We start from the raw sequence: 21,712 nt of genomic DNA, 5'->3' as shown, positions 1-21,712 counted from the left end.
CTGACCCCCTGTGAGTATAATCTAATGTGTTTCCTTATCTTTCAGGTTACATCGGGGCCTATATACAGCATTACAGAATGCTATAGCTAAGCCTCTGAGGGCGCTGGCTGCAGCTTATAGTCCTAAAATGTTGTGACAGATCCCCTTTAACTATACAAACCGTGATGATCCTCCCAGTCTTTGTTTCCAAGTGGTCATCATGTGACTGCTAGAGCCAATCAGTGGCCTCTGAGGTCATAGGCCATCCTGCCTAGTATGACAGCTGCGGCATGTGATCACAGAAGCCACGCATTGGCTGCAGCAGTCACGTGCTGCCCAGTTCTAAACACTTTTCTAAAGTTGGCTATCCCCCCATAAGGCAGCTCCCCGGAAAAACAATATAATACTCCATTCACAGGCGCTATTCCGCTGGTAGGTGAGAAAATAATGTAGCCAGCGCGACGCAGCTCCCGCCATGATAGCGCAGCGCAAGCTCTCTCCACTCCACACACGCAGGCGATCACGTGTCACGTGACATTCATGTCACCTGACGTTCCCAAGTCAGAAAGTCAAAGGGGAACTTTATCCACTGCAGTACCAGGACTGGCCACTAGTCGGCAGCAGGGAGGCGGGCCCGGAAGTATTCTCCGGTCTGAAGTGAAGATCATGGCGCCAGTGGTGCGGGTGACGGCCGCCGTGTCAGGGACGACTAGCTGCGTGATAGTGTAATGTGAGCTGCTGCCATTTAGAGGCTTCCTCTCGTGTGGCGCCCTCTGGCCCAGGTAAGTGAGGACGGGGCCTGGGGGCAGTGAGGGAGGAGCTGTGGTGTCAGTGCAGGGGGAAACGTCTGCAATGCCCACACAGGGCACCTGTCCGCTGCTGGACGCCATGGTGGCCCAGATGGAGCAGAGCTGACTCTGTCTCCTGCTGGTGCAGTCCTATGGAAGTTGTGCTAAGTGACAAACTCAGCCCTGCTATGTCCACTGTTGTGAGCAGTGGGTCAGGTTACCTGGCATTACGCTGGCATCTGACGTGTGTAGTGTGTACACATGGTGCCAGCCCCATTAGCCGCACCGCTCTGTCTCCTGCTGGTGCAGTCCTATGGAAGTTGTGCTAAGTGACAAACTCAGCCCTGCTATGTCCACTGTTGTGAGCAGTAGGTCAGGTTACCTGGCATTACGCTGGCATCTGACGTGTGTAGTGTGTACACATGGTGCCAGCCCCATTAGCCACACCGCTCTGTCTCCTGCTGGTGCAGTCCTATGGAAGTTGTGCTAAGTGACAAACTCAGCCCTGCTATGTCCACTGTTGTGAGCAGTGGGTCAGGTTACCTGGCATTACGCTGGCATCTGACGTGTGTAGTGTGTACACATGGTGCCAGCCCCATTAGCCACACCGCTCTGTCTCCTGCTGGTGCAGTCCTATGGAAGTTGTGCTAAGTGACAAACTCAGCCCTGCTATGTCCACTGTTGTGAGCAGTGGGTCAGGTTACCTGGCATTACGCTGGCATCTGACGTGTGTAGTGTGTACACATGGTGCCAGCCCCATTAGCCGCACCGCTCTGTCTCCTGCTGGTGCAGTCCTATGGAAGTTGTGCTAAGTGACAAACTCAGCCCTGCTATGTCCACTGTTGTGAGCAGTGGGTCAGGTTACCTGGCATTACGCTGGCATCTGACGTGTGTAGTGTGTACACATGGTGCCAGCCCCATTAGCCGCACCGCTCTGTCTCCTGCTGGTGCAGTCCTATGGAAGTTGTGCTAAGTGACAAACTCAGCCCTGCTATGTCCACTGTTGTGAGCAGTGGGTCAGGTTACCTGGCATTACGCTGGCATCTGACGTGTGTAGTGTGTACACATGGTGCCAGCCCCATTAGCCACACCGCTCTGTCTCCTGCTGGTGCAGTCCTATGGAAGTTGTGCTAAGTGACAAACTCAGCCCTGCTATGTCCACTGTTGTGAGCAGTAGGTCAGGTTACCTGGCATTACGCTGGCATCTGACGTGTGTAGTGTGTACACATGGTGCCAGCCCCATTAGCCACACCGCTCTGTCTCCTGCTGGTGCAGTCCTATGGAAGTTGTGCTAAGTGACAAACTCAGCCCTGCTATGTCCACTGTTGTGAGCAGTGGGTCAGGTTACCTGGCATTACGCTGGCATCTGACGTGTGTAGTGTGTACACATGGTGCCAGCCCCATTAGCCACACCGCTCTGTCTCCTGCTGGTGCAGTCCTATGGAAGTTGTGCTAAGTGACAAACTCAGCCCTGCTATGTCCACTGTTGTGAGCAGTGGGTCAGGTTACCTGGCATTACGCTGGCATCTGACGTGTGTAGTGTGTACACATGGTGCCAGCCCCATTAGCCGCACCGCTCTGTCTCCTGCTGGTGCAGTCCTATGGAAGTTGTGCTAAGTGACAAACTCAGCCCTGCTATGTCCACTGTTGTGAGCAGTAGGTCAGGTTACCTGGTATTACGCTGGCATCTGACGTGTGTAGTGTGTACACATGGTGCCAGCCCCATTAGCCACACCGCTCTGTCTCCTGCTGGTGCAGTCCTATGGAAGTTGTGCTAAGTGACAAACTCAGCCCTGCTATGTCCACTGTTGTGAGCAGTAGGTCAGGTTACCTGGCATTACGCTGGCATCTGACGTGTGTAGTGTGTACACATGGTGCCAGCCCCATTAGCCACACCGCTCTGTCTCCTGCTGGTGCAGTCCTATGGAAGTTGTGCTAAGTGACAAACTCAGCCCTGCTATGTCCACTGTTGTGAGCAGTGGGTCAGGTTACCTGGCATTACGCTGGCATCTGACGTGTGTAGTGTGTACACATGGTGCCAGCCCCATTAGCCACACCGCTCTGTCTCCTGCTGGTGCAGTCCTATGGAAGTTGTGCTAAGTGACAAACTCAGCCCTGCTATGTCCACTGTTGTGAGCAGTGGGTCAGGTTACCTGGCATTACGCTGGCATCTGACGTGTGTAGTGTGTACACATGGTGCCAGCCCCATTAGCCGCACCGCTCTGTCTCCTGCTGGTGCAGTCCTATGGAAGTTGTGCTAAGTGACAAACTCAGCCCTGCTATGTCCACTGTTGTGAGCAGTGGGTCAGGTTACCTGGCATTACGCTGGCATCTGACGTGTGTAGTGTGTACACATGGTGCCAGCCCCATTAGCCGCACCGCTCTGTCTCCTGCTGGTGCAGTCCTATGGAAGTTGTGCTAAGTGACAAACTCAGCCCTGCTATGTCCACTGTTGTGAGCAGTGGGTCAGGTTACCTGGCATTACGCTGGCATCTGACGTGTGTAGTGTGTACACATGGTGCCAGCCCCATTAGCCGCACCGCTCTGTCTCCTGCTGGTGCAGTCCTATGGAAGTTGTGCTAAGTGACAAACTCAGCCCTGCTATGTCCACTGTTGTGAGCAGTGGGTCAGGTTACCTGGCATTACGCTGGCATCTGACGTGTGTAGTGTGTACACATGGTGCCAGCCCCATTAGCCGCACCGCTCTGTCTCCTGCTGGTGCAGTCCTATGGAAGTTGTGCTAAGTGACAAACTCAGCCCTGCTATGTCCACTGTTGTGAGCAGTGGGTCAGGTTACCTGGCATTACGCTGGCATCTGACGTGTGTAGTGTGTACACATGGTGCCAGCCCCATTAGCCGCACCGCTCATACATGATCCCATCCGGATTCTGATATCCACACTCCCTTCTGCGCTTTCCGGGCTGGAACATGCCATTATGCCCCAAACTGTGTAATTGGCGCAATCACTGGTTACACTAGTCTGTGCCTGGCGCGCCCCGTATATTTCAGGGGAATGTGCCCCCCTGGATCAGGTTGGACCGGTCAATTGTCTTTATTCTCTGGGATCTAGGGGCAGCCGTTTCCTGACCTGCTGACGGCACGAAGAAATCTGCTTTACAGCAGCCGCATGAGCCATGGAAACAATAAACTTGAGGCTTTCACTATGGGAGAGTGTTATAGGAGTGATCTGTGCAGGGAAGGGTGGGAGGTGAGCTGTTCCCATCACATGGAAATTGTGGGTCCTGTGTTTTTAGGTCGGGATCAGACCAGCATATGAAAAATTATTCAACTTGTGCAATTTTTATCCATGGGGCATCTGTAATTATAAACGTTAAAATATGTACGTGATCAACTACAGTTTCCTATGTTAATAATGGCGGTCTGGCCGTAACAATCGGATGAAATAAAGCATGGGCCATATGGGATCCGATTTGTTTGAGCGCTCAGATATATAGGCGAGTCTCACCCAAAATATAAAGAAAATAGGACATGCTGTGTTTTTTTTTTTTTTTTTTCCCTCTCCTCTCACATGGACACTCATGGTCATAATAATAATTATAATCTATTTCTATAGCGCCAACATATTCCGCAGCGCTTTACAGACATTATCGGTACTGTCCCTTTCGGGGCTCACAATTCCCTATCAGTATGTCTTTGGACATCTGTAGTCTGAGTAACATTGGTCAGTGAGCTGTCAGATTTTACTTACTGTGTATAATATCTGCAGGAAAATATAACGCAGCCTTGTGGATAATTGAAAACCTTAAGGAACTGGTATCCACACGATAAAAAAGGAAAAAGAGCAGTGATGGGTTCAGAGCAGAAAGTGTCAGTCTAATATCACGCTTTTTTGTACCTGAGTGAGAATTGCAAGATTTCAGGATTTTTAACAATCTTTTTTACTTTTCCATAGCATTAAGTTTAAAATAATGTTTACCATGATACCTTTTTCTAGGGTTTTTCCCAGGATTGATGTTTTTGGTATACTTGCCAATTGTTGTGGATCTGAATACCTAAATTAATGGATCAAGGTGGGGTCGATATTGAGCTTAGAGCTTTTCCTGACATACAGGTGCTTATCACAAATTAGAATATCCACAAAAAGTTTTTGTTTCAGTTCTTCAATGCAAAAAAAAGTGAAACTCGTGTATTATATAGAGTCATTACAAACAGAGTGATCTATTTCAAGTATTTATTTCTGTTAATGTTGATGACTATGACTTACAGCCAATGAAGACCCAAAACTCATTATCTCAGTAAATTAGAATACTTTATAACACCAGCTTGAAAAATTATTTTAAAATCTGAAATGTTGGCCTACTAAAATGTATGTTCAGTAAATGCACTCAATGCTTGGTCGGGGCTCCTTATGCATCAATTACTGCATCAATGCAGCGTGGCATGGAGGCGATCAGTCTCTGGCACTGCTGAGGTGTTATGGAAGCCCAGGTTGCTTTGATAACAGCCTTCAGCTCATCTGCATTGTTGGGTCTGGTGTCTCTCATCTTCCTCTTGACAATACCCCATAGATTTTCTATGGGGTTAAGGTCAGGCGAGTTTGCTGGCCAATCAAGAACAGGTAAGACACGTCTGGCGTTGTCTATTGGTCATGAGTGGCTTGACATAAGGCATGCGACACTTGTAGCCCACATCCTGGATACATGTGTGTAGTGGCTCTTGAAGCAAAGACTCCAGCAGCAGTCCACTCCTTAGGAATCTCCCCCAAAATTTCTAAATGGCCTTTTTTTAATAATCCTTTCAAGGCTGCGGTTATCCCTATTGCTTGTGCACCTTTTTTTGCACCTTTTTTTTCCCACACTTATTCCTTCCACTCAACTTTCCATTAATATGCTTGGATACAGCACTCTGTGAACAGCCAGCTTCTTTAGCAATGACCTTTTGTGGCTTACCCTCCTTGCGGAGTGTATCAATGACTGCCTTCTGGACATCTGTCAAGTCAGCAGTCTTCCCCATGATTGTGGAGCCTACTGAAACAGACTAAGGGTCCCGTCACACTAAACGATGCACCAGCGATCCCGACAACAATACGACCTTGTCAGGATCGCTGGTGCCTCGCTACATGATCGCTGGTGAGCTGTCAAACAGGCAGATTTCACTAGCGATCAGGACCAGTGAGGACACTGGTATCCAAGGTAAATATCAGGTAACTGTGAGTGCGTTTCTTAGTTACCCGCTGTGTACCTTGGATACCTGCGTGCTCGTGCTGGGAGCTAGTATCCAAGGTAAATATCGGGTAACTAAGTGCGCGCGTCACTTAGTTACCCGCTGTGTACCTTGGATACCTGCTCCCAGCGCGAGCACGCAGGTATCCAAGGTGCACAGTGGGTAACTAAGCGACTCGTGCACTTAGTTACCTGATATTTACCTTGGATACCAGCTCCCAGCGTCTGCTTACAGCGCTGGGAGCTCGCTGATCGTTGATCTCCCGCTGCCACACGCAGCGATGCGCGCTGGCCAGCGGGAGATCAACGATCAAAAAATGGCCCAGAACATTCCTGCACGATCAGCGATACCCGGCGGGGGAGGCTGGTACCTGATACGTGTCACACACAGCGAGATTGCTGGTGAGATCGCTGTTGCATCACAAAATCGGCGATCTCGCTGTGTGTGACGGGGCCTTAAGGGACTTTTTCTAATTTACTGAGATGACTTTTGGGTTTTCATTGGCTGTAAGCCATAATCATCAACACTAACAGAAATAAACACTTGAAATGGATCACTCTGTAATGACTCTATATAATGAGTTTCACTTTTTGTATTGAAGAACTGAAATTAAATTTTTGATGATATTCTAATTTTGTGAGAAGCACCTGTATATGATAATATTGCCATAGGTCACCATATAACAGACTGAGGCCAAAATTGTGTCCTTTAGCTGGTGTGTGTCTTCGTGTGTTATATAGGACAGTACTTTCCTATACCGAGGGCTACAGCTGTCACCAGGTTAGGCAGGTATGAGTTACGGCCACCACCTTTCAGGGCTGATAGTATTCTATAATGTTGTATATTTCCCCCAACTTGACCTGTAAGAGAAGAAAAATATATTTTATTATACATGTCTGTGGGGTGGTCTGGTCTTAGGGGTGTTGCTGAGCTTAGTCCGGCACTGTCCTCCTTCTTGCTTCGTGTGGATAACCTGTCCCTACATCATCCACACAATTTCCTCGACATTCTGCTCCGAGGGCAGAGCACAGTTCTGCAGTGCAGAAGTGCTGGGAAAGGTCAAAGCGGCGCCTGTGCACTGTAGAACTTTACTCTGCCCTGATGAAGTACGCCTGTGCAGGAACGTGATGTTGGGAGGACTGTGTGGATGATGCAGGGAAGCGTCATCCACACGAAACAAAAAGGAGGATGGCAGTCGTATAAGGAAGGTGACCGGACCAAGACCAGCGACACCCCTTGGACTGGACTGCCCCACAGGGGGTATAATAAAAGGTTTTTTTCTTGTCTTACAGGTCGGGTTGGGGGCTTATATACCGCATTATAGAATGCTGTATATTAGCCCTGAAAGGTGGTTGGTGGCTGTTTCTCATGTCGGCCAAACATGGGTTTTGTGGGCCCCTTTAACAAGTACCACAATTCATGATGCACAGATAAAGCAGAGAAATATAGATAAAGTACAATGCCAAAGATTTCACTTCTTACATTACTTGAGTGATATCTATTCTAAATTCTACAATAGCTCAGAAACTTGCGAATCCTCGCAGCGCAATTGCATACCCCGTGGGGGATTCATAAATCTGAAGTCACAGAGAGAGACTGCAGAATTATCGATTTGGACTGGACAACCCCTTTTAATATTCTGCAGGGAAGTGGTGCGCTCCTGAAGAAAAAAAGATCATCAGTTCTCTGTTAGAAATACCCATCACCCCCAGAGAATCTGCATGATGTAAAAGGAGATTAAAATATGAAATCTCCCAAATAGTTAGAAAACACGTTATATTTGTTTTCCTAATTCAATATTGAAAGCTTTTGCCCCTTAAAAATGGTTTTCCAGATCTAAGAAAGAATGGCTGCAAACTTGTCATGCGACTGTACAATCATGGCAGTGTGCAATGTGCACACAGTCACAATTCCCCTGTCTCCATGCAAGTGAGTGGTCACAGACCACGTGCATACTATATGCGTAGGTGTGGTGGCTTCTCTGAATGGACGAGAATGGAGAAAAGCCAGATGAGATTAGTCAGTACGTGACCGCCCACTCGCATGGTGAATCGTGACCGTATACTCATTGCACACAGTCACAACTCAGCTTTTTGCAGTTACACTGAGTGACTACAGACTATTCCTGTTAGACACAAACCCCCACATCTGCAATAAGGGGAGAGAGGGGCTGATTACGTAATGTTTGCAGATGTAATCTGGGGCACTGATCTGTTACTTGTGGAATATTAAAATTCTATTTAGTCCCTTCCCAACATGTAGCAGATCATTGGAGGTCCAGGCTCTGGAACCCCACTGATCCCTCAAAAAACAGGTTTGCAGCAAGTTGCCCAGCTGGCATAGGCTAAGCTACAACATGTGTGTGAACACGCTCATTAGTAGGTCTATCAATTTGTATACAGGGTGGAGATGGGCTCATAGATTGTTTAATGATAGTGTGGTGGAGTCTTAACTATGATAGCTCTGTCTGCTTGTGAAGCAAGAGCCTACTCTAACTGCTGAGGAGTGGGAAAGGAAAGTGTAGATAGGGGGTGTACAGTTGAAACTACCAATGGTAGCTATGTTATGTATACTATATTATGGCACTGCCGTTTGTTTCTTTCTCGAATTCCATGGAAACGCTGTCTGAGTACAGGCCATGATGATGCATTGACAAACTGCTGGTGTCCTGACCCCAATTTGACTGCCTCCTGTATGACTAAGGCTAAATGTGAAGAAAAAACACCAGCCCACCCTTTCTGTCCCGAATATTGAGGACACACCAGGCCGCTTCTCTGCCCAGCTTTTGTAGATGCAAAAGAGGTCCAGCTTCCGGATCCAATTGCAGGTAAAATCGTAATTGTATTGTTAATCCATTAAAAAGATAAACACATTGCAAAAATAAATAAATGAAGTAACATATGAGAAACAATGTTTTGAATGCCAAACATTCTTAATACTGAAATACCACGGATGTCTCCCACTTTTTTTATTTTATTTTTGCAATGTGTATTGTTTTTAATGGATTAACAATAAAATCACAATTTTACTTGCAATTGGATCTGGAAGCTGGGCCCATTTTTTCCTTGAACTTATGACTATGAGGCTGTCAAATTCGGGACAGAAGATCTGCAATCAGTCTGCGCATCACGGTCCGTATTTGGAGCCTGTTTCGCGGTCGTCTGAATGCAGCTTAAAAGTTTTCATTGTTCGCTGCTAGGCCTAGGTAAGATTTGTCCAGGCCTACCATATTAGCTTGTTATAGGAAAATCTATTTAAACAGTGCCTACTGTATGATGTGCTACCGTAGTGCCTGCGGGATATTTGTCTTGATGAAGGTCCTACAGAATTATCACAACCGTTATGGGCAATTAAAGAGGTTTTCTAAAGGCCCCGTCTCACTAAGCAATCTCGGTAGCGAGATCGCTGCTGAGTCACAACTTTTGTGACATAACAGCGATCTCACCAGCGAGATCGCTGTGTGTGACAGCGATCAGCAAGTATCGCTGATCGCTGGAAGAAATCTCTGGACATTTCTTTAGTCGCTGGTCTCCCGCTGGCCAGCACGCATCGCTGCGTGTGACAGGCGGGAGACCAGCGATCAGGTGTAAAAAAATAATTAAAAAAATATAGTTATTCTCACCTTCCGACGTCGCGTTCAGCCATCCCGCCTCTCTCCACGCTCCGGTCCCAGTGATCCTTTGCACGAATGACCGCGAGACTTTGTTATCCCGCGAGACTGTGACATCTCGCGGTCATTCTCGCAAAGGATCACTGGGACCGGAGCGTGGAGAGAGGCGGGATGGCTGAACAGGACGTCGGAAGGTGAGAATAACTATATTTTTTATTTTGATTCTACTTTTTACAGGATGGCCAGCGATGCCGGGCGCTCGGCATCGCTGTGCTGATCGCTGGTGAAGCTGTCTGTGTGACAGCTCACCAGCGATCACATAGCGATTCTGACACCTTCATATCGGTGTCGGGATCGCTGGTAAGTCGCTTAGTGTGACGGGGCCTTAAGACTTATATATTGATAATCTATCCTTCGAATAAGTCCTACATATCAGATTGGTTTGAGACTCAACACCCCCATGATCAGTTTGCAGTTCTCGCAGTGGCCAGATGTGGAACGTGTTCAGAGCAGGCTAACCACAGCTTCATGCATGGTTTAATGGTCATTCTTGGATGCTGTGAACGGAAAACAAAAAGCATATGAAAAAGGAAGACTGCACGTCCGAAAAAACAAGATCTTATGAACAAGAAAACCAAGATATCACAGTGATTAAAAACACCAACAGTGTGTATGATAACATACAGGTGCTTCCCACACAAAATTAGAATATCTTCAAAAAGTTAATTTATTTCAGTTTTTCAATACAAGAAGTGAAACTCATATATAGAGTCATTACAAACAGAGTGATCTATTTCAAGTGTTTATTTCTGTTTATGTTGATGGTTATGGCTTACAGCCAATGAAAAGTCCCAAAAGTCATTATCTCAGTAAATTAGAATAACAAAAAACAACTGCAAAGGTGTTTTAAGAAGGTCCCTTAGTCTGTTTCAGTAGGACCCACATTCATGGGGAAGACTGCTGAATTGACAGACGTCCAGAAGGCAGTCACTGACACACTCCACATGGAGGGAAAGCCACAAAAGGTCATTGCAAAAGAAGCTGGCTTTTAAGAGTGTTGTATCCAAGCATATTAATGGAAAGTTGAGTGGAAGGAAAAAGTGTGGTAGTAAAAGGTGCACAAGCAACCGGGATAACAGCAGCCTTGAAAGGATTAAGAAAATTTGGGGGAGATTTACAAGGAATGGACTGCTGCTGGAGTCATTGCTTCAAGAGCCACAACACACAGACGTATCCAGGACATGGGCTACAAGTGTCACATTCCTTGTGTCAAGCCACTCATGACTAGAGATGAGCGAACATCATAGGCTTCCTCCTTATTCGCCAAGCTGTAGCGCTTACCGAAGAAGCTGCATCGGGAACTCGGATACCTGGAGCACTCCCGATGATCAGCTGTTCGGCGCCACAGCTGCATGTGTCAAGGCTGTGTGACAGTCGAAACACACAGGTGGTTCTTGCATGTGTTGTGACTGTCACACAGCCATGACACATGCAGCTGTGTCGCCGAACAGCTGATCATCGGGAGTGCTCCAGGTATCCAAGTTCCCGATACAGTTAATTCGGTAAGCGCTATAGCTTGCTGAATTAGGAGGGAGTCAGTGATGTACATACAGTGATCAAAAAAGCAATACCCCCAGTGATCACAATACTGTAATATATTTAAAGAATTGGTGTGTAATAAATGTTTCATAGCCTAAAAGGGATGACAGAAGAATAAGAAAAGAAGAAATTCTTAGGTATGTAGCTGCAACAGCAATGTTAGTCAAGACAAAAAAAATAGAATCATAGAATGTTAGTTGCAAGGGACCTTCAGGGTCATCATATCCAACTCTCAGCTCAGTGCAAGATTCACTATACCATCTGACTGTCCAGCCTCTGTTTGAAGACTTCCATTGAAGGAGAACTCGCTGCCTCTCGTGACAACCTGTACCACTCATTGATCACCATCTCTGTCAAAAAGTTCTTTTCTAATATCTAGTCTTGTCTGTATCTTCTCCCTTTCAGTTTGATTCCACTGTTTCTCGTGTTTCCATGTGCAAATGAGAATAAGGATGACCACTCTACACTGACATTCCTTCAGATATTTGTAGACAGCTATTAAGTCTCCTCTTGGCCTTCTTTTTTGCAAGCTAATCATTCCCAGATCCTTTAACTGTTACTCGTAGGACATAGTTTGCAGACCACTCACCATTCTGGTAGCTCGTCTCTGTATTTACTCCAGTTTTTTAATTTTTTTTTTTTTTTTTAAATGTGGTGCCCAGAACTGTGCACAGTATTCCACATGAGGTCTGACTAATGAGGGATAATTTGTTCATGAGATCTAGACTCTGCTTCTCTTAATACATCCTAGGACTGTTTGTTTTTTTGCTGCTGCATCACATTGTTGACTCATGTGCAGTCTGTGATCTATTAGTGTACCCAAGTCTAAATTTTCGTTTTTCCTGCTTATATGTAGAATCTTGCATTTCTCCCTGTTAAATACCATTCTATTAGTCACTGTCCATAGTTCAAGCTTATCTAGATCCTTCTGAATCTTTTGTCTTCTCTAGTGTTAGCTATCACTTTGAATTGTCTGCAAATTTGATTAGTATACCTTCAGTTCCCTTATCTAGATAATTTATAAAAATGTTGAACAACACTGGCGCCAAGACAGAGCCTTGTGGTACCCCACTTGAAATACTCAATTGTATGTGCAACCAATTAATACCACTCATTGAGTATGATCACTGAGCCAGTTATGAATCCACTTAACCGTAGCCTTGTCAATCCCATACGTGGACATTTTTTTCAATAAGGACATACTTTATCAAATACTTAGCTGAACTCCAGATACACCATATCTACCGCATTTCCCTGATAAACCCAGTTAGTGATTCCATCATAGAAGGAAATTAGTCTGGCATGCTACAAACCCAATGCTGACTTTGGATAATATTAATTTAAATTAATTAATTGTCCTCCTTCTCCTGGACCTGTCCTCTGCCTTCGACACCGTAGACCATTCCCTCCTGCTACAGACTCTCTCATCTCTTGGCATCAAAGACCTGGCCCTATCCTGGATCTCATCATACCTAACAGACCGAACATTTAGTGTCTCCCTCTCACACACCACCTCCTCACCTTGCCCCCTGTCTGTCGGTGTTCCCCAAGGCTCTGTCCTAGGACCCCTACTATTCTCCATCTATACCTTCGGCTTGGGACAGCTCATAGAATCCCATGGTTTGCAGTATCACCTCTATGCCGATGACACGCAGATCTACCTATCTGGACCCGACCTCGCCTCCTTACTGACTGAAATCCCACAATGTCTGTCTGCTATCTCAGCCTTCTTCTCTGCTCGCTTTCTCAAACTGAACATGGACAAAACAGAATTCATCATCTTTCCCCCATCTCACTCTACCCCTCCACCAGACCTATCCATCAATGTCAACGGCTGCTCTCTTTCCCCAGTCCCACACGCTCGGTGCCTTGGGGTGATCCTCGACTCTGCGCTCTCTTTCAAACCACATATCCAAGCCCTCGCCTCCTCCTGCCGCCTCAAACTCAAAAATATTTCCCGGATCCGCTCATTCCTCAATCACAAAAACACTAGTGCATGCTCTTATCATCTGCCTCGACTACTGCAGCCTCCTACTCTCTGGCTTCCCCTCTAGCACTCTGGCTCCGCTCCAGTCCATCCTACACTCTGCTGCCCGACTAAACCACTTGTCTCCCCGCTATTCCCCAGCCTCCCCCCTATGCCAGGCCCTTCACTGGCTTCCTATTGCCCAGAGGCTACAATTCAAAACCCTAACCATGACATACAAAGCCATCCACAACCTGTCTCCTCCATACATCTGTGACATGGTCTCTAGGTACCTACCCGCACGCAACCTTCGATCATCTCAAGATCTCCTTCTCTACTCCCCCCTTATCTCTTCTTCCCACAACCGCATACAAGACTTCTCCCGTGCTTCCCCCATACTCTGGAACTCCCTGCCGCAACACATCAGACTCTCACCATCAACGGAAACCTTCAAGAAGAACCTGAAGCCCCACCTGTTCCGACAAGCCTACAGCCTGCATTGATCCTCGGTCTACTGAACCACAGCAAGACCTGCTCTACCCTCTCCTACTGTATCCTCACCAATCCCTGTAGACTGTGAGCCCTCGCGGGCAGGATCCCCTCTCCTTATGTACTTGTGTGTCCCTTGTCTTACACATGTTTATTATACTTGTCTATATTTCCCCTTTTCACATGTAAAGCGCCATGGAATAAATGGCGCTTTATAAATGCATAATAATAATAAATTAGCTAAGTATTCCCTCGCCATCTCTCTGTTTATAGATAGTGTGGATTCCTTTATTCCTTCAATAGCACCATGAAGATCAGTTGATGTTAAAGATTGGTTTCTTAGAGAACACAGATTCAAAATAGGAATTTAAAAGTTCAGCCTTCTCAACATAATTTTTGACCACTTCACCCAATTCATCCTGCAAATATCCTATATCATTTTTAAGTTTTCTTTTGCTTTTGCCATACCCCCCAAATTTATTTTTTTACTGCTTGTGGTCTCCCTTGCAAGCCTCACTTCATTACTGGCTTTAGCTCTTCTAACGGTTGCCCTGCATTCCCTGCAAACAGCATTATATTCTTCTTTGGATATACCCTCCTCATTATATTCAATATACATTTTTTTTCCTTTTTAACAAGAGATTAAGTTCTGTGTTTATCCATCCTGGTCTCTTCAAAAGCTTCCAATTCTTCATTCTCTTCTTGATTGTTACCGATTGTACAGTGAGAATTTCATTTAGCAAAATCTCACATCCTTCCTGGACATTTGTCCTTTAGAACAGGGGTCCCCAACCGCCGGTCCGCGGCCCAGCACCGGGCCGCTGCAGTGCCCTTGCCGGTCCGCGGACACAAGGGGAGCCAGGGGCGGTCAGTGGCGTAGCGGGGGCTGGGGCGGCGTGTGTAGCGGCGGCAGGGAGCGATCCAAGCAGCTCCGCTGCCTGCAAGAGGGAATAGCAGGAGCGGAGCTGCAAGGACCCGTCCAGCTTCCTGCCCGCCGCCCGCGCTTCCTGTCTCTGACACAGAGAGGAGCGCGGCCACTGCTGTGTCAGAGCGAGGAAGCGCGGGCGGCGGGCAGGTGAGAGGAGAGGTGGTGTCTGTGTGTGTGTACGTATAATATGTATGTGTGCGTATGTGTATGTATGTATGTGTGTGTGATGTATGTGTATGTATGTGTGTGTGTATGTGTGTGTGTATGTATTGGTCTGTGTTTGTGTAGCCTGGCCCTGGAGGAGATGGGGACATGAGGAGAAGGCCATGAGGGAAGTGATGGAGAGACAGCAGTGATGGGGTGAAGGCAATGATGGGGAGAGGGGAGTGATGGGGTGAAGGCAATGATGGGGAGAAGGGAGTGATGGGGTGAAGGTAATGATGGGGAGAGGGGAGTGATGGGGAGAAGGGAGTGATGGGGTGAAGGCAATGATGGGGAGAGGGGAGTGATGGGGTGAAGGCAATGATGGGGAGAAGGGAGTGATGGGGTGAAGGCAATGATGGGGAGAAGGGAGTGATGGGGTGAAGGTAATGATGGGGAGAGGGGAGTGATGGGGTGAAGGCAATGATGGGGAGAGGGGAGTGATGGGGTGAAGGCAATGATGGGGAGAAGGGAGTGATGGGGTGAAGGCAATGATGGGGAGAGGGGAGTGATGGGGTGAAGGCAATGATGGGGAGAAGGGAGTGATGGGGTGAAGGCAATGATGGGGAGAGGGGAGTGATGGGGTGAAGGCAATGATGGGGAGAAGGGAGTGATGGGGAGAAGGGAGTGATGGGGTGAAGGCAATGATGGGGAGAGGGGAGTGATGGGGTGAAGGCAATGATGGGGAGAAGGGAGTGATGGGGTGAAGGCAATGATGGGGAGAGGGGAGTGATGGGGTGAAGGCAATGATGGGGAGAAGGGAGTGATGGGGTGAAGGCAATGATGGGGAGAAGGGAGTGATGGGGTGAAGGTAATGATGGGGAGAGGGGAGTGATGGGGAGAAGGGAGTGATGGGGAGAAGGGAGTGATGGGGAGAAGGGAGTGATGGGGAGAAGGGAGTGATGGGGAGAAGGGAGTGATGGGGAGAAGGGAGTGATGGGGAGAAGGGAGTGATGGGGAGAAGGGAGTGATGGGGAGAAGGGAGTGATGGGGAGAAGGGAGTGATGGGGAGAAGGGAGTGATGGGGTGAAGGCAATGATGGGGAGAGGGGAGTGATGGGGTGAAGGCAATGATGGGGAGAAGGGAGTGATGGGGTGAAGGCAATGATGGGGAGAGGGGAGTGATGGGCTGAAGGCAATGATGGGGAGAAGGGAGTGATGGGGTGAAGGCAATGATGGGGAGAGGGGAGTGATGGGGTAAAGGCAATGATGGGGAGAAGGGAGTGATGGGGTGAAGGCAATGATGGGGAGAAGGGAGTGATGGGGTGAAGGCAATGATGGGGAGAGGGGAGTGATGGGGTGAAGGCAATGATGGGGAGAGGGGAGTGATGGGGTGAAGGCAATGATGGGGAGAGGGGAGTGATGGAGCACTTATTCAAAACCTATGGTGAGTTGAGTCACATTATAAATGTTATTTAATTCCAAGTATGCACTGCTACACTACAACCGTGTCCATAGCCCCGCCCCCTTATGACCAAAGCCCCGCCCCTGCCACACCTCCATCCCCGCCCTGCCGGGCCATGGAAGAATGGTCTTGCTTGAAACCGGTCCCTGGTGCAAAAAAGGTTGGGGACCACTGCTTTAGAACACCCAGCCATTCGGCCTTTCCTACCGTCTTTGTGAGTCCATTAAAATCTGCCTTTTTAAAGTCCAACCTTAAAGTCTGAGTCGTCGCTGCCTTCTAAGGGCCCCGTTACATGCTTCAATGTCCTAGCGATCCCACCAAACGATCTGACGTGGATGGGATCGCTGGGACATAGTTAGCTGATCGCTGGTGAGCTGTCACATAGGCACTTATGTAACCCGCTGTTTACCCTGGATACCCGATCAGGACCAGTGAGCACGCTGGTATCCAGGGTAAATAGCGGGTATCTAAGCGCTGCACGGCGCTTAGTCACCCGCTGTTTACCCTGGATACCAGCTCCCAGCGTCTGCTGTATGGCGCTGGGAGCTCGTTGATTGTTGGGGTCTCGCTGTCACATGCAGCACTGTGTGCTGCCCAGCGGGAGACCAACGATAGATTTTTGGCCCAGACCATAAGGCAATGATTAACGATCAGCCAACTGATCGTTGCTACATGTCACACGCAACGATGTCGTTTTGACATCGCTGCAACGTCACCAAACTGGTGTCGTTGCAACGATATCGTTCACAATATCGTTGTGTGTAACAGGACCTTAAGTTCCCAGCCTCCATTACTTCCTCAACCATTTCCTCCCTGTAGATAATAATTAGGTCCAAGATTGTAGATTCGCTTTTTCTCTCGTCCACCTTTTGAAAGATAAATTTGTCAGCTAGAGTAGATAAGAAATTTCTGGACCCCTTAATTTTTGCCTGAGAGAGATTCCCAGCAAATGTCACAATAAAATCTCCCATGATCACTATGTCATACGTTTTTAATAACAGACACATCTGATGTAAAAAGACTTCATCGATTCAGTGGGGAAAAAAAGTATTTAGTCAGCCACCAATTGGGCAAGTTTTCCCACTTAAAAAGATGAGAGTGGCCTGTAATTGACATCATAGGTAGACCACAACTATGAGAGTCAAAATGAGAAAACAAATCCAGAAAATCACCTTGTTTGATTTGGCAAGATTTATTTTTCAAATTATGGTGGAAAATAAACTTTTGTTAATGACCAAATACTTATCTCAATATTTTCTTATATTTCTTTTGTTGACAATGACAGAGGTCAAACATTTTCTGTAAGTCTTCACAAGGTTTGCACACACTGTTTGTGGTATGTTGGTCCATTCCTCCATGCAGATCTCCTCTAGAGCAGTGATGGCATCTACCAAATATGTGTTTTCCGGATTTCATGAGATGTAACCCATCTCTTTCAAGCAGTCCATCATACAGTTAATTCACCCCATGGTCAAGAAACCCAAAACGTTGCTCACGGCACCATTGACCTAGCCAGTTTTTCTCCTGTAGAATCCTGTTCAATCTCCTTGGTCCATGTCCATCCACTAGAATGATGGATGTGAAGATGACCTGCGTTCCCTGTTCTTTGACTTTCCGACCCAAATTTTCAAAGTCAGTTCGTAGGTCATTTTTTTGCTGTGTCATTTGTTTCCTATGTTTATTAGAAGACAAATCCCCCACGACCACCAATCTTCTTTTCTTCTTCACCACAGCGCTTCTCTTTCCCCCTTTAAGAGGCTTATGATTTCTTACTGGGGTGTTCTTTGTGGGCAAAGCACTATTCACTTCAACAGTAGCGGTATGGCAGCACCCAAGAAAATGGTGAATAAAAGAAAATTGTATGGAGTATCAGTCGGGCACATAAAATCAACCAATGGAAAACAAAGTACCGTATTTTTTGGACTATAAGCACTTTTTCCCCAACAAATTTGCGAGGAAAAAGGGGATTGTGTCTTATAGTCCGAATGCAGGCTTAAAGGAGGGTTGCGGCAGTGGTGTAGCAGCGTCCCTTCCTCAGGGAACTGTCGGCGGCAGAAGTGTGGCGATGCTGAAGCTTTTTGTCGGTGGTGAGCAGTGCGGAATGCATCATTGTTTTCCCTGCGGCCATTCTCCTGAAGCCATGGGCCGCCGGAGTCGCGTCGCATGCTCGGATTGAGATCTTGGCTGGGCCTCTCGCGCTCCATTTTCCTGAGGTTTCATTAAAATTGCCGCCGGAGGCCTCACGTGCGCAGATTGAGATCTCGGCGGCCCTCGCCTTCAGGAAAATGGCCACCAAGAAACCAATAATTCACTTGGCTCTGCACACTGTGGACACCGTGTCACAGCATCGCCACATTTCTGCCGCTGTCACCCTGAGGAAGGTACCCTGCCCCATGCAACACACTCTGCTCTGCCTCACCTCCGACACCGGACCCGCAGCATTGCACCGCTGAGATACCCTGAGTCGGGGATGAGAGTGCGCCTCCATTCACTGTGAGTGCCACTGGACTCTTTCAATATCTGTGTGCCAGTGTACATCTTTTGGCTCATTTATTCCTGAAGTGCATTGTCTTCTGCCCATGTGGGAATCTTTGATCCTAGGTCAAGACAATGGTTTATGTATTTGATTAATTTGTTTTTTTTTTTCTTTATTTTATTTTTTGTTCCGAATATAAAGGTTTTCTTTGTAGATTTATGTAGGTACTACCTCTATTGCATGTTTGCCTATTGTTTGCACCACAGCACCTTAAGCAGCAAGAACCCCCACACAGCATCCTCAGGTAAATCCCTGTCTGCTCACATTCTATCCTAGAGGGATCCGTGAATTTCTAGCAGCCCATTTTAAACGTTAGTAGTATCACTATTGTGATTATTGCTACTTATTGGCATAATATTGTTTGCACTTTGTCCTTACGTTTTCTTGCCATTGTATTCATTACATTGCACATCTAACCAGCGCAAATTGTTTTAATTGTTTATTTACCTTCCCCTCTTTGATCTATGTGGTTTTAGATCCTAATTTGCAGCAGTTTATCATGTGCATGTACTAGCCCTGCTATATATAAATTTATACTTGCGGTTTTTGGTTGCGTTTCTGTGTGCATGCTAATAATAATAATAATAAATAATCTTTATTTTTAACATATTCCGCAGCGCTTTACAGTTTGCACACATTATCATCACTGGCCCCGATGGGGCTCACAATCTAAATTAGCATGTTCCTTTTTTTATTGCGTTTTTAATGCAGTGTTTTTTGTCTCTTGTTTGTGTGTCATGCTTTAAGTTGCTTTATTTTTTATACTTCCTAGTATTTGGCTTTGACAAAACTAGTGATATACCTAGTTGTGGTTTTCATGTGTTTCCACCACGGAAATTCACTAAGAACACTTTTTTTTTTTTTTTTTTTCCCCTGAGGAATTTCTGCTTCTAGTGCAAGTCTAAGGCCATGTTCACACGTTGCATTTTTTGTGTTTATTTCCCGCAGGCAAAACCTGCTCTTTTGGCCGTAAAGAAGCAAGGTCAAAAAAGCCGGTTTTGCTGAGTTGTTTTTTTTTCTGTGTTTGTGTCAGGGTACATTTGTCTCTTGTGCATTCTGATAATTTTTTTTAGCACTAACCTTTATCTGAATGAACTTCATCAGGTTTTGTCACCAAAAACTGCAACAAAACCTGATACCTGCGTTTTTTTTTGCAGTACCTATTGCTTTCAAAGGGTGAACAACAACGCAGCTCTTTGACAAAACAGGAAAAAGAAAACAAGTTGTGTGCACGAGATTTCTGAAATCTCATAGACTTTGCTTGTACTGTGAAATGCAGCTGAAAATTTGCATAAAAAAATAAAAAAAGGCATCAAAACGTGTAAAACTGTGAAAATCTACAGAGAGAACTCAGCGTGCCTAAAGAGAAATTGAAATGCTGCTGATTTGAAACACGCATCGGAGGTGAATTTTATCCTAAGTTTGAAAAAAACCAGTAGGCATGAGATTTCTAAATCTTTTTTAATGAAAAATTTTCAGCTGCGCTTTACAGTACCAGCAAACTCTGAGACTTCATAGATGTTTATTTATTTACTCATTTATATAGCGCCATTAATTACACAGCGCTTTACAGACATTATTGGCACTTTACACGATGGAGCTCACAATCTAAATTCCCTATCAGTATGTCTTTGAAATGTGGAAGGAAACCAGAGTACTCGGAGGAAATCCCCGCAACATACAAACTCCTTGCAGATGTTGTCCTTGGTGGGATTTGAACCCAGAACTCCAGCAAGGCTGCAGTGCTATCCACTGAGCCACCGTGCCGCTCTGTTACTTGTACATTTTTTTTTTCTTCCTGACTGATTTGGAAAACTGCTCTCTTTTTGAAAACTGCAGCATGTCATTTCTTCCCGCATTTTTGCAGCATTTTTTTTCACCCAGAGAAAACAATGAGTAAGTGTAAAGACACAGTAAAAAAAACGCAGGTATCAGGTTTTGTTACGTTTTTAGTGGGAAAAAAGTAAGTACATCAGTATGTGAAACCCATTTATTTTTGTGTTACCCCCCCCACCTCCCCAAGTTTAAACCATATTAGTGATATGTAAAAAGTAAACATTGGCCAACATAGGTGTGAAATTGAACAATACCTGTGTCCAACCAAAGTGTAAAAGTAAACAGTATCCTACAAACTCAATGCTCTGCCAATCTCTTGGGTAAACTATTCCCAACCAAGTCACCTCCCCCCACTCTAACATTTGTAATTGTGTATTTTTTCATGGACTCTTGAACTTTTTTGTTCAGAATAGTCACTATTTATTTTTTCCGACACAAAAATCTTTTACCACTAAATAATTTGATCAAATTGTCCTTTTTTCCAAAAATGGTTTCACATAGGTCTTGATTTGGTGGCCTGTTTTCATGCTTCTGTGGTGGAAGCAAAGCTGAACTTTTAGGATCCTAAAAAAATGCAGCAAGATCTGATTTTTGTAAACTGCTTCTTTACTGCCAAAAGGGCAGGTTTTGCGTGCAAAAAAACCACACAGAAAAAACGCAACATGTGAACATAGCCTAAGGCTGTGTGCACACGGTTCATTTTTTATTTGTTTTCTCCACATGGAAATGGGCCAAAAACTCTATGGAATCCTTATGCAAGCTAACTCAATGACAATCTTGAAGTTTTTGTGCACATGATCAATAAATTTCTTTTGAGTATTTGCAGTGCATTTTTTCCTGCAGCATGTCAATTCTTTGCGCATTTCTGCAACGTTTTGCACCCATTGACTTCAATTGAGTCAGTCAAATCCGCAGCAAAATCTTAGATATAAAAATGTTTGCGGATTTGCTGAGTTTTTGTTTGCATTTTTATGTACTTCCTATGGTGTTTCCCATGCTGTCATCTGTGTGACAGTGTGGGAAACCCGGCGCGGTAGTTATAATCGGCGGTAATGCTACCGTCGGTAAGACCATCGGTCAGAGCGCTGCAGGGTCATGCTTTCAGATGTCAACGTGACCCTGCAGTGGTGTCCTACAGAAAAAAGCTTACCCCAGGTCAGCAGGTGTGGGCTAACCACTGCTCCCATCGGGC

General features: G+C 46.1%; 1 protein-coding gene across 5 annotated transcripts in view; it reads left to right on the top strand.

Annotated features, from left to right (window-relative positions):
• Nucleotides 1-297: 297 nt before the first annotated feature.
• DENND4C (DENN domain containing 4C) overlaps nt 298-21,712 on the top strand; it is a 259,443-nt gene continuing 238,028 nt past the window's right edge. The window contains exon 1 of one of the 5 annotated variants that reach the window (XM_073542724.1): nt 298-411. The gene's annotated coding sequence lies outside the window, so the exon portion shown is untranslated. Of the gene's footprint in view, nt 412-515; nt 762-21,712 lie in introns of those variants that run through there. The other 4 variants (XM_073542725.1, XM_073542727.1, XM_073542726.1 and 1 more) reach the window with 4 other exon arrangements.

Source organism: Dendrobates tinctorius, unplaced genomic scaffold (assembly GCF_039654945.1).
Source record: "Dendrobates tinctorius isolate UK_male_01 unplaced genomic scaffold, ASM3965494v1 ptg000128l, whole genome shotgun sequence".
NCBI lineage: Eukaryota > Metazoa > Chordata > Amphibia > Anura > Dendrobatidae > Dendrobates > Dendrobates tinctorius.
Note: the sequence above shows the minus strand (reverse complement) of the source record. Positions and strands in the feature narration are given on the sequence as shown.